Source organism: Anabrus simplex, chromosome 4 (genome assembly GCF_040414725.1).
Source record: "Anabrus simplex isolate iqAnaSimp1 chromosome 4, ASM4041472v1, whole genome shotgun sequence".
Taxonomy (NCBI): Eukaryota; Metazoa; Arthropoda; class Insecta; order Orthoptera; family Tettigoniidae; genus Anabrus; species Anabrus simplex.
Genome location: NC_090268.1, coordinates 313,853,808 through 313,868,244, shown reverse-complemented (window position 1 = coordinate 313,868,244; position 14,437 = coordinate 313,853,808).

Here is a 14,437-nt window from a genome sequence, read left to right as displayed (position 1 = left end):
CGATATTTCTCATTGTACAAGACAGTGCTAACGCGCAGATGCAGTCTTTCGTCAGAAAATACTGAAAAGCTTCTTTTAGCGTACTGTAACTTGTGCTAAGTCCAGCTGAAGTAACAACAGATTTATTTTGTCTCTTAGTGTAAAGATTTCATGATGCTGAAAGACTATAACACTGTTCTGATTTATTGTGTTTTATTTGTGATCGTATTATTAAACGTAGACAAAAATCCATAAAATTAATAAAGATGTAAACTTGCTCTAAACGGTTTAGGACAAACTTTAAATTAATTGTTTGATATGGTGCATTGTTATTCTTTTATTTAGCAAAGTTACTTAATACCGGGTTTGACTTTTTATTATTGGCAACTACTTTTTATTTAGATAAGTAGCATACAACATTAGGTATTTTACAGCCCTTCCAAGTAATCACTACCGTTGTGTAGCAGTCGTTCCCAACGATGTTCAGGCTGTTGGATGCCGTTGAGAGCGCCTGATCTCTGTAGATCGCGGATGAAGCGGTCCGTGGCCTGGAGAATGTCATCCACTGTACGGAAGCGGTCCCCTCGAAGTGGTGATTTCATTTTAGGGATGAGATCGTAGTCGCAGGGGCCGAGATCTGGAGAATAAGCGGGGTGGAAAAGAACTTCCCAGCCCCAGCGATTGAACAACTCAGTCACAGCTTCTGTTGCAGGTAGCCTCGCATTGTTATGCAGAATGATATGCGGGTTATTCAGGAAGTGTCCTCGTTTACTTCTTAGAGCTGCTACCAGGTTCGTTTGCAAAAATGCACAGTAATACACCACATTAACTTCACGTCCTCGGCGAACGGCATGCTTTATGATAATACACAGTTCAAAAAAAAAAAAAAATAGGGGAACATGTTTTTGAACGTATGCCATGCTCCACAAAACAATACCTCACACACAGGTATATTACCAACTAAACCTTCATTCTTTACCGTTAAAGTATACAAAAGAACATCGATGGGTTCGCGTTATTTTCATAACACAAATGGAAATGTCCAAATAGGGGCAAAGACAAAGTGATAACAGTCATCCAGTGTGGATTTTTATAACAGTTGGAGACTTTCAGTATGGTGTATGTCACACACGAGCATTTATCACAGCTTGCCACCTACGAGGCATGCCCCGACAGAGGTCACGTTGCGGTATTAGGTCCCAATCTTCAATGAGAGCCTGTTCGAGGTCTTGGAGAGTCTGCGGTAGAACAGGACGCCCACGAACACTTCTGTCAAGCCTATCCCATACATGCTCGATGGGATTAAGGTCGGAACTCACTGCTGGCCATTCCATCCCTTGAATGTCTAGTTCTCGTAAGACAGCTTTGGTGATGCGCGCTACATGAGCTCTGGCATTGTCGTGCCTGAGTACGAATTCAGAGCCGACGCCGTATGCATCAACCAACACACGCAGTAGCAGTATCTGCTGGATGTACCCCGCCGTGGTAAGATTACCACGGACGACGACAAGGTCCATACAGCCATCAATACAGATGCCACCCCACAGCATCACAGAACCTTGTCCGAATCGGTCGCCTTCCTGGACAACATTTGGCATGTACTGCTCACCACGGTTTCTCCATACACGTTGACGTCCATCACGCTGTGTCAGGGAAATTCTGGACTCGTCTGTGAAAAACACAGGTCCCCATTAGCGAAGTTTCCAGTTGACGTGGGTACGGGCAAACAGAAGGGGAGCTGCGCGATGTTGCTGCGTTAAACAGGGCACTCGAACAGGACGTCTGGGTTGTAAAGACACTTCTCTTAACCTGTTCCTTACTATCTGGTCAGACACCGTGACTCCAGTGACCCTCCCGAGGTCTTGTTCTCTGGCAGTTGCTGAACGACGTCGCAACGCACAGATGGTGAGATATCGGTCATCCTGTGGAGGTGTCATGCGTCCACGACCTTGACCAACCTTCCTTGTGAGCTGGCCTGTCTCACTGAAGCGATTCCACAATCGGTGAGTAACTGACGGAGAGATATTGTGATCCACAGCAACACGACGAAAAGTCCATCCTCCCTGGATCGAATTGACGGCCCTTGTGACTTGAACCTCATTAAGATGTCTCATGGGATGTGCTGGTTTACGTTCAACGTGCTCAAATGACCGCAGTAGTCTGTGTACCACACAACGACACACGGACGCACCGATATTCACTTTGTTTTGAGGGGTCACCTGACAGATTAGTGCATGGCTACACCTACAGATAGAGTATAACTTCGATTTGATATACCCTGAGTAACTAAGGTCTGTACAACCACTGGAAACCCATCTACCAAATTAACGTTCACATAACAGAACTTGCAAAACATGTTCCCCTAAATTTTTGAACTGTGTAACATCCCAGTCGTAGGCAACGATCAGCATGGTCTTGACATTGGTTCCGGTCGGTCGAACAGTTACTTTTCGCGGGGACCCATGATGACGCCACCCGTTTGTTTGACGTTTCAGCTGCGGTTCACAAGCTCGTCGATAGTGATTACCCGCCGTGATATGGCCTCACCTTCGCGTTCATAACGCTCTAGGTGCGTACGAGCTGCATCTTATCGCAAGCCATTTCTGACGTTCGGTCAAATCATATTGAACCCATTTGGAGGCGATTTTCTGCATTCCCAGCTGCTTCGTCAGGATTGCAACACAGTCGAAGGCGCCAGCCCTGTATCGTTGGCCAGTTCACGAATTGTGGTGTTTCGATCCACCAGCACTAACGCGTTCAGATTATGCACATCGGCATCACTTACTGCAGGATGACCAGGCCACAGCATGTCTGTCACATATTGTCGTCCGTCTTTGAAGGCCTTGACCCACCGTGCTACAGTACGGTAAGTTAATGCACTTTCACCACAAGCCTCTTGCATTCTTTCGTAACACTTCCTTCCATTACGACCTTTAGCGCATTCAACTTTCAACCAGCTTCGGTGATATTGCATCGAAATCATTACTGCCGTACTCCACGAGCGCGCGCTCAAAACTGCGTTCTTGTTGTCACTGCACACGTGCATGGCGTGTGGAGGGTGAGTTCATTCACGCTGAGGGAGAGTGGGTATCTATGCATTAGCCCAAAAATTTAGCAAACGTCCTGCGTGCAAAATCCGCTGCGCATGTGGGAGGAGCACTCTTATCTCCCACTCCACTCGCTGCCCATTCTTCGTTACACACCGTGATGAGTGCTGTACGCAGTGGCTGAACACAACGTATCAACAAGCGAGTTAAGATATAGCGAACGGGGAAGACAGAGAGTGTGCTAATCAGACCTTCCATACTACCTACATGACCACGCCCCGCAGGTCGCGCAGAAGGACGTTTACCACGTATATGGACTATAACTCAGGTATACATCATATTGCCTGGAAATGCTTCACAGCATTGTTACTGTATAGTTGCCACTATTGAGCGATTATGCGTAGATTATTATTGCGTTGACAAGCACACATCATTTCCCAAATAACATCAGGAATATCTGTTAAGACAACACACAACTTGGAGATTTTTCTTCACATTCTTTTATTGGCGGTAGGCTGTCACTATTGTAACGGCCACAGCGTTTAGAGGATTTCGTAGACTAACTTCCTTCTATCTATCTATATATAAAGCAGAATATTTGTCTGTCCGTCCGCCCGCCTGTCTGTTCCTTATACAAAACCATACCGTTCCACCAATCTGAACAACATTTTGTATACTTACCTTTTAGGATCATACGAGTCGCTCAAAACAGAAATGGCCCATGGTATTGTATGTTCCTTGCATTTAATATGTTATTAGGCTTAGTTTTAATTGTTAAAATATAATCCCCCTCTCGTGTAGATAAGAACCCTGTGAATAGCCACAACACGCATTACATCTGAAGGTTCAAATTCTACAAGAAATCTTAATATCCCTCTCATTTTGCTTGATTTAGGCCCTTTGCCACATGAACATAGTTTATTATAGGCGAAATAAAAAACTCATGTCCTCTGTGGATCAGTGGTGGAGTTTCGCCTCCAGATACCAAGATAGCGGGTTCAAACCCGGCAGAGGTAGTCGGATATTTGAAGGGCAGAGAAAAGTCAATTCGACACTCCCTGCCGTAAGACATCGGCATGTAAAAGATCTCTGGTGACACATTTTATGTTCACCCGACAAAATTAATTAAAAATCAGCCATAGACGCCAAAGAGAGTTTCGGTTTATTCTGACTGCCATCTAGTAGGCCTAGAGTAAAGAAGAACGTCGAAATTGACGAGCAGACAGCCAGATGGCGTCAAATTGAAATGTCTGCACACGATAGCTGCGGCCGTACGATTATATTATTATTATTATTATTATTATTATTATTATTATTATTATTATTATTATTATTATTATTATTATTATTATTATTATTATTATTATTATTATTATTATAGGCGAAATATCGAATTTGTCCTACAAGGACGAGAGACAGCTCATTTTAAGCCTCATGGTGCGAAGAACAAATCTCGGTAAGGCCCTACGGGCTCCGAAAACCATGTTTCATGGTCCTAAAATCAACCGTTATGGAGATATTGGTATCACACTAGCCTGCTGTAGGAATCGGATGAAGAAATGGCCAGCCGTAATACATGCGTGGTGTTTGCAGTAGGCACGTGCCAAGGAGAGATTCTGCTATACATGTGACTGTCTGGAATAAAGCACTGTCGGGGAAAGCCATCTCTGGGGGTGTAGGTGGGGAGGGGGTGGTATATAAAAATAATAGAAAATGGTGTTGAATCCACAGACTCGGGGTCGGTGAGATGAACAGTGACACTCCGCATGTCGTTTGAGTCCATGTTCGGGCCCCATCGAAATGGGGTGTGAGAAGGGGTGAAAAAGCAAATATCCAAAATAACCGAGATTACGGATGAATGTGTATTTGTTCCATCGAACGTTGGTAGGCGTGTTTATACATCGGAAAGATGACGTTGATTCAAATTTCCTGCAAATCGCAAAAGAGTGGCGCTAGTAGCACTCCCATGAGGTTGCACGTCAGGTTTGTTAGACGCACCCCTTAAATTTAGATGAATTCAAAACTGTGATTAGTAATTGCCAGGGTTAGGGTTTCTAGGTGCGCACCTTTTTTGTTAGGGTAAATTAAAACTGTTCAGAAATATATCACAGTGTGAAGTTTTCTTTCAAGTTGCGAAAAGAGGCATTTTTTCTCGCACCTTTATCTCTTTTTTTTTTTTTTTTGGAACCTTCATCACCTTTTCCTCCCACCATGCCCGTAATCCCCCTTTCCCTCTTTTATCTTTTAAGTTTTTTTTTTTTGCTAGGGGATTTACGTCGCACCGACACAGATAGGTCTTATGGCGACGATAATCTTTTAAGTCTAATACCAATTTATATTATAATATTTCTAGACAATATAATATATTTAACTTTCTATTAACGTCTCCTCAACTTGCGGTATACTGTACGTACGAATAAGTCTACCTCTTTCAGTAAACACCGCACGGGAGTTGGAAGCACACCAGCAACAATGGAATATTTTGTGTGTTCGACAAAACCTTTTTCTCTCGCTTTACCGCTATAATGTAACCCGCAATAACGCAATTGACAATGAGTGATTCTATCCCACTAGAATTAGTAACCCGCGTAGGTCCGAGAATTGAGACTGGGTTCTGTTCGAAGCTACTAGAAATCGCTGAGGCTGCAGTTCCAGCATGAATGAGAACATTCTGGTAATTGTCGCGGTGTTATAAGAGAGTGTGGATAGCAAATGAGCGAGTGAGCGCATGAGTGGGTTGTGTGATAGTCGCATTGAGTTAGCAAGTGACCTGGTCTTAGCACTTTGTTACATTACTAAACAAGTGTACTACTAAATTTTACCATGCCAAAGGTGTCCAGTGCCCGATTTATTGCTCTGACTCAGGAATTCAACCATGATTTCCCAGACACTGATGGAACTATTATGCGATGTACTATTTATGATTGAAGAATTTTGTTAGATGAAAAACACCAGCGAGATCGCATCAAACAACACATTTCCAGTTCTAAGCATCAAGTGAATAAGACTTTTCAAGCAAACAAATCGCGGCAACCTCTATTACGAAACGCGTTTCAACAAAGTTCTTCAAAAAGCCAAAATTTGAAGGAATTAAACATTGATTGTGTGCAGCTGATACACAAGCAGAAATTCCACTAAATAATGTGAACCGTCCAGCCTTCAAGGGATTTCTTGTAATATACACAAAGATATCATTGCCCGATGAGAGTACTTTAAGAAAAAACTATATGGAGCCTGTTTACAAAGAAACCATACAAAGAATCAAGGAGAGAGTGTCTGATTGCAATGTCGGAATCACTGTGGATGAAAACATAGACTCAATGGAACGATATGTTTTGAACATTTTAGTTTTTTACTAGCAGGGGAGAACGTTAAGCCCATGTTGTTAAAAGTGCAGCTGCAGAAAGCCAGTGCTGGTACAGTAATGCAATCAATTATGGACTTCTGCCAAAAACCCATGCTTACTGCTATCGAGTTTGAAAAACTTCTTCTTGTGGTTACGGACCAAGCTCCATACATGGTTTCAGCTGTTAACCAATTGAAACCTTTATTTCCCTAAGTTGAAGCATGTGACAGGCTTGGTTCATGCCTTCACAGGGTTTGTGAATCCATAAGGAACGAATACTACATCGAAAATCAATTCATCTCTATACAATAAAAATCTTCCGGGCTATTATGTCGTGGTCCACTCCTCTCGCTTCTCCCAGACGTTTCGACTACTGCTGCGGTAGTCATCTTCTGTGGCGTCGTGTATATTGACACCGGCCGTGAAAGCCTTCATCTCTGCCCTGAAGAAGGATCTACTGAAAGCTTCGAGTCCTGTTGTGCCTACAGGGAAACCACTGGCCTGCCCTTTCCAAATTTCCCGGTCATTACTAGCTGGGGATCGTGGATTGAGTGTACTGCTATGTTGTTTGAGAATTTTGGCAAAATTAGAGAGTTTGTCCTTTCTTTGGATTCAGCCGGTGCAGATGCAATTTCCAAGGCACAGCAACTTCTGTTACCGGAGAAAATACATAATTTGCAGACAGAACTACTGTATATTATGACCATAGTTACAAGTACCTGATTGCAGAACATAATTTTCAGACAGAACTATATTGTGACCATAGTTACAAGTACCTGACTGCAGTTATCAAACGATTAGAAGGACAAGGTCTCGAAAAGGAACAACATGGAATATTTTTACTTCCGTGAGGGTGCAGTTAGATGGCTTTGTCAAAGACAAACATGAGTCCAGTCTTCAGAAGAATCCAGACATTGAGAAATTCGCCAAATCTGTAGAGTTTCCCTTCCGAGTGAGTACAAGGTTTGCCCCACTGGTTTCTGTGGATGTCGGAAGAAGCTTTAGCATCTACAAAGACATTCTATCTCCTAATAGAAACAGACTTACTTTTAAAAATGTTGAGAAGCTTAATGTCTTGAGGTACAACACCTTCGTGGTTTTTCCTTCTTATGATGATTGGCAATTTGATGTACTTCTTTGTAAATCAATAAACTAGAATAGTGGAAAGAGAAATCGTTGAATTAGTTGAATAAACCAGCACCTTTTTGTCCCTTTCTTTTACCTTATTTGCGCACCTTTTCCCTTCCCTTTATCATCTGAAATTTTTCATCTAAAAATCCTAACCCTGGTAATTACCATACATGTTCTCATATGAAACGAAGGAATGGAACTATGAAAATGTCTATATTGGCTTATGTTGACTGATCAATCAAACACTCGGACTGTGTGTTGCAAGACGAACGTGATGTGAAAGTTATACACAGTTTTACGTAATTTTCGGTTTCATTTACGTAAAGCATGTCTTATCTAATCTGATTCTCTAAAGATACATTGAGATTATGATCAAAGTTGTAGCATTATATTTCCAAGCTGTCATTAATTTTGTACACCATGGCACTAGTATGTAATTACCAGCTTACTACTAGATCTTGTTCTGCGTGTGAAAGAGAAAATTCTTCCTAAAAAACTTATCTGCAATTAGTACTATGTTTTGTTTACTCACATTAGAGTGTAACGACATTTTTAATCGTATACCACGTAACTCAGAGTTAAAATACAGATCCTTAAGTTATATTCTGTACCGAGAATTCGTATTGCAGACATGTGGTAATTTGTTGATAGTTTGGAATTGAAGTTCCTGCTCTCTGTGTGAAAGGAAGATGTAACCTAATAGCGATCAAAATACGGTTTAAGAAATTAGGGATTTTACTTTTTAAAATAACTGTAAGATTGTCCCTCATGTGATGGAACAATGCCTACTAATAATTTCAGAGATGCTCTTTAGGAATCAATCATTGTAAGAAATACGTTCTACTTCTTGAAGAACTGATCCCTATTTAATAGTACGTGTTGTAGCAACAGTTTTACCTAATGATCTTTAAAAAGTTTAACACATCATGTATGTGGGAATGGTAATCAAGGACCGTCATAAACAGTCGCTAACGATCCATAGATGTCCTGAATAATTCTTTAACGTAGAAAGCTTTTTGAAAGTCCAATGAAAAAACTCATCGTTTTTCAAAAACCTGACTTCATACGTATGCAGTGAAAGATTCTCCATTCATATCAAGCATTGAATATACTCAAATACAAACTTTATTAATTTTCTTCGAAGATAGTTCTCGGGTGAAATTATTTTTATGTCAATCTGTCTTCTGTACGGGAGTGAGAGCTGAGGTGACTCAGGATATCTCGTTCGCAAGTTGGACGTAACAGACGTAACGGTAGTGAGAATGGACACACGAACAAGCAGGTTTTAAATCACAGAGGCTTGCAGACTGAATGTTGAAATGCGTAACAGTCTATAGACGGTCGTTCGGTTTATATTCGACCTACTTGCAAGGGTTTCCACCTCGCGAGATTCCCTGCCGCCACCAGCGGTCGTGTTCTGATGGAACTTCAGTACTGTGGACAATCGCCTGACATCGAAGTTTCCCGTGAAACTCCAGGAGAGCAGAGCATGGGAATTCTGACCTATTCTTCCCTGCAAGCTTTCCATATACCAAGCAGGGTACACGGAAATACGTCAGTTCAACAGCCCAATTGCCCAGAAATCCACGACTGGTATCGGAGCTCTTCACAGGAATGTTTTGAAAAGAAATAGCACAAATTATCAATCCCCGTTCCATTTTCAGTCCAATCCACAATTGTGGGATGTCTGACCGATAGATAGATGCCATAATAGACTCTTACTGTCAATTGTGCTTACGTCGAACCGACGCAGATAGGTCTTATATCGACGATGGGATAGGAAAGGGATAGGAATGGGCAGGAAGCGGCCATGATCTTAATTAAGGTACAGCCCCAGCATTTACCCGGTGTGATAACTGGAAACCACGGAGAATCATCCTCAGGGCTGCGGACAGTGGGGTTCGAATCCAGTATCTTCCGATTGCAAGCTCACAGCCATGCGACCCTAACCGCATGGTCACTTGCTCGGTAATGGATTCCTGGAAGTATTGTACTGTACATTCATTTCCTCGATTCCTTCAACCTTGCGTATCATCAACTTACGGGCATAACTAACTCCTGCCGGGCTGAGTGGCTCAGACGGTTATGGCGTTGGCCTTCTGACCCCAGCTGTGCAGGTTCGATACTGGCTTACTGTAGTCCGGTGGTATTTGGAGGTAATAAAATACGTCAGCCTCCTGTCGGTAGATTTACTGGCATGTAAAAGAACTGCTGCGGGACTGAATTCCGGCACGTTGGCGTCTCTTAAAACCGTGAAAGTAGTTAGTGAGATGTAAACCAAATAACATTATTTACTAACTCCTGCGGCAACCATAAGCCTACGCAGAAAACAGCCCCAGCTTTGTCGAACAACATACGCACCTTTGCATCGATGTCACGATACGTAATCTCCCAAATGTGACCACTACCAGTGAGATGGTCGTCGTATGCTACATCTTTTGTGACGACTGCCTTCCATTCTGACCCCCCCCCCCCCGCGTGTCGCTGTGTGTATAAAACGTACATCGAAAAGACACAATACTGATTATAAGAGACCCATAGTTTCAAAGGTCATTCACCAGGTAGCAGTATTGTTGCGCAATCAGTAAGATGTAAACCAAACGCCCTTCCGAAGAATGAAGATACTGTATATACCGAACGAGTCACCTACGTCCATTTTTTACTGAACATATGCAACCTGCTACAAATTAAATGACTCTTAATCCTATTGGGTGACATATTGCAGCAAGTGTATATCGTCGCTTAAGAAACAATACCGCGTATCTGGAAACGCTCTCCCTATCATTTATTTTACTTAACCCTGGTCACGCCTCCCAGCTACATATGGATATGCAGTCCATCAGAACAGTTTTCGCTGTGTTTCCTATACAAACGTGTAAATGAAAACACGTAAATACGTCATGCAAACATACATTCGCAGGTTCATTTTCGTTAACACGTAAGCATATAAAAAATGAATTGTTATAGTGTTTCGCCCAGAGTGCGGCATGGGCTCATCAGTTGGTGCGGTATCCAACTGATGAGCCCATGCCGCACTCTGGGCGAAACACAGGTAACCTTTGACGATTGAGTTTCCTGAATTTTATTTCTAGCTATCTCAATCGGAAGCCATATTTTGGTCATGAATTGTTATAGCCTGATGTAAGCTTCTCCTTCCAATGTTAAAACCGTGCAGGGACCACAAGCGAGGTCCATCTTAAAACCACTGTACTCTATCATGTAGAGATGAATCCACTTCTCTAATCACATCAATGAAATTATACTGTAGTGTAAAAACTGTACCCACCCCAATGACTGTTACTGGAGAACTGTGTATTTGGTTCGCCCAAGCGTCCATTTCTTTTTGAAAGAAAATGGCGAAGCGGCATCACAGAAGACGTGGCAGGTTGCGACCAATTTCAGACATGCCTATTCACTGCCATGTCGGACATTCTCGTATCATAGTAATTGATAGAAAAGTGTTTTTATAATAGTTATTTTATTGTATATTAAAAGTGTCTGCAATTGGAGATAGTGCCATTGGATTCAGTATCCTCTCAAAGTATTTCTTTTACAACGTACAAGTTGTCATTTATTTAGATGATGGTCTAAAATACGAAACTTTGATAGTATGCAGCAGACGTGGTAGCTTACTTCATGTAATCACTGCTATCAGAGCGTTCAGTAAAGCCTTAAAACCGGGCCATAATATTTCTAACAAACACGGAACTTTCGAAGTGAGAACGTTCGATCTCCTAGTGAATACTGAGAAGATTTGGCATTCCTGAAGTGTCAGATATCCTTGCAACGAAGTTATAACAAACAAAGCTGACATAATTATTATGACAACCTAAATAACGGCTATGGACAAATGCATTGTGTATACCACTCTCAGCACAATACTGGACGCATTCAATCAAGTACATGCTCCACTCACTGGGAATGGTTTTATCACTATCAGGGCTTAGGAGGAAGATGATTCAATGCGCTGTGGTCGTTGCAGGGAGGCAAATCTGTCTACACATTTTATTTTATTTTATTTCTGATAAAGGTTTAACGGTCGCACTTTCTTACCGAAGGTTTTGTTGATGTAAGGAAGGAAAGGGCTAGAATAGTGCTTACACATCCGAGTCACAGTTGAAACTGAGAACAACCTGCACACCAGCTGACGAGCCATAGCACATGATCTGAACATCAGTCAGGCGTGTGTACCGCACATACTGCATCACAATAAATAACAATGTATAGAAATGTGCACGTCGAATGAGAGGTATGATCATTATTACTGCGGATGTGAGCTTTCGCGAGTCGCGGAGGATTGAAATAATTGCTTAAAAATATTTTCGTTGAAGAAACTATTGTAGGCTATTTTGCTTTAAGTCGCGCCGACACAGATAGGTCTTATGGCGACGATGGGACAGGAAAGGCCTAGGAATGGGAAAAAAGTGGTCCTGGTCTTAATTAAGGTATATCCCCAGCATTTGCCTGGTGTGAAAATGGGAAACCACGGAAAACCATCTTCAGGGCTGCCGACAGTGGGATTCGCATCCCCTATCTCCCGGATGCGAGCTCATAGCTGTGCGCTCCTAACCGGATGGCCAACTCGCCCGGTCGTTGACGAAACGAAACCTCGTATGTCACAATGCTCTTCCTATCCATTATTTTCCTTAAGAGTGGTCGCGTGTCCCAGCCACATATGGATATGCAGTCCATCGAAACAATTTTCGTTGTGTTCATTTTCCTCTGCATGTGTGTACAGTAAAATGAACACAATGAACATTGTTCTGATGGACTCCATATCTATATGTGGGGCCGATGACCTTCGATGTTAGGCCCTTAAAACAACAAGCATCATCATCATGATCATCATATCTATATGTGGCTGGAAGGCGTGACCAGTCTTAAGGGAAATAATGGATAGGCAAAGCACTGTGACATACGAGGTATTGTTTCTTTACCAACGATATTCTACTAGCACCGTGTTTGAACCTCCGAACACACGACACAACATTGGTTCCCTAACGCCCTCGGTTACGGAAAATCGCTTCCAGATGCTCTAAATACGCGAGAGGTCGCGCCCGCGGCAGTTTGCCGCACTTTTAAAATATTTGTTAATAATTTCGTTGCTAGCCACTGTAGGGTTTAGGGCGCTCGTTTCATCCCTCCACTCCCTCTCCCGCCTGACGTTGATTATCGTCAGTGTATTTCCTGCTGCGTTCCGGAGTAGTTTAAGTTTTCATTCTCTCTCGCATCTGCAGCGGGAAATTGCCTTCATGTGACCCTTCCCGTAGTGCATTCTTACATGACTGCATTTCCAAGAAAGTTTCTTAAGTATAGTTCATGATCTTCATGGTGGCTTTCAGTGAAGTGTGGTGTTGTAGTTTTATCTTGAATTGTGACCAAATCACTCATTGAAATGTAAAAATGCAAACGTTGAGGCAATTTGCTCACGCGCGACCTCTCGCGCTCTTTAAAAACTCACGTAATTTTACCAGATTTTGCAAAAAATTTCATTATTTTTTTTATAATAATAATAATAATGTTATTTGTTTTACGTCCCACTAACTACTTTTAAGGTCTTCGGAGACGCCGAGGTGCCGGAATTTAGTCCCGCAGGAGTTCTTTTACGTGCCAGTAAATCTACCGACACGGGGCTGTCGTATTTGAGCACCTTCAAATACCACCGGACTGAGCCAGGATCGAACCTGCCAAGTTGGGGTTAGAAGGCCAGCGCCTTAACCGTCTGAGCCACTCAGCCCAGCTTTTTTTTTTTTTAATACTTAGAATATATTTTTACTGGGTAATTATGTTAGTACTAGTTGAAAATCAGTTAAACAGGGTACATATTGATATTTTTATCAAAAGGAAAATAGCAGCTCATTAAAATATTAAGCGTGAGCAATTTGCCTTCGCGCGACCTCTCGCGTTTTAAAACGGGCACGACCTCTCGCGTGTTGAACCAAGTATCAACTCAGTTCCTGGTCAACGCGGAGAGTTTCTTTTATGGATCTATTTATTCATTCTTTTATGGATTTATGGACTGTAAGCAATGAATACATGTATTTCAAGCCATGTACTCGTACCTACTTAAGAACTTATTATCAAAAGAAATGGGAGATGTCTTCACGTTAAAATTTAAACTGCGGGTTCCATAAATCCAAAGAAATAGGCGAGGGTGATTCACCCGGTATCTACAATATGTACGGTCAACGTTACAACCTCATTTTCACTTTAGGAAAATGACTCAAACAAGCATTGACTTGAACATGTCTTAACTGGTATCCCTTGGAAAAATGTTCTGTATTTCACTCTGGTGGAAGTGGGTTAAGTATGGACTGTGAACGACAGAAGTACTGCTAATCGATCATTACCGTCCTTACCATCACTTCCAGACTGTATAGAAATGTCTGAACTTTAAGCTGTTATATCCGTATTTGCCATGTTTTCTATCCATCTTTTTTAACATGTTGTATTGTATTGGAGATTTTCGTGAGACCTGGATGCCACGACTGGAACACGTAATTTTAATCAGGAAACAAGAATCTTGAGAATGTCTGTCTGGCACGTTAAGTCAAACGGCTTTCGTTTTTATGTCAGGATCAAGTAGACTTATTCATTCATAGGAAATACAGCAGAGTGTGAAAAGTACTATTGTACGATTTCATCCACGAGGTTATGCCATAAACTGGTAGAAAATATAAGGCTCTATATGGACGTACAATATCACATACGTGAGGAAAACAAGATGTTTGGGTTCGATAACCGTGGAAAATAACTTGTTTAAACTTATTTCCCTCCTCTAAAATGGAAAATTGTGCACTGAAGCTGTTTTATGAAGTCGCTGGTAACAAGGAAAGCAATGCGATACTTACATCTAATGACGAATAAATCGGGTGAGTTGGCCGTGCGGTTAGGAGCGCGCAGCTGTGCGCTCGCATCCGGGAGATAGTGGGTT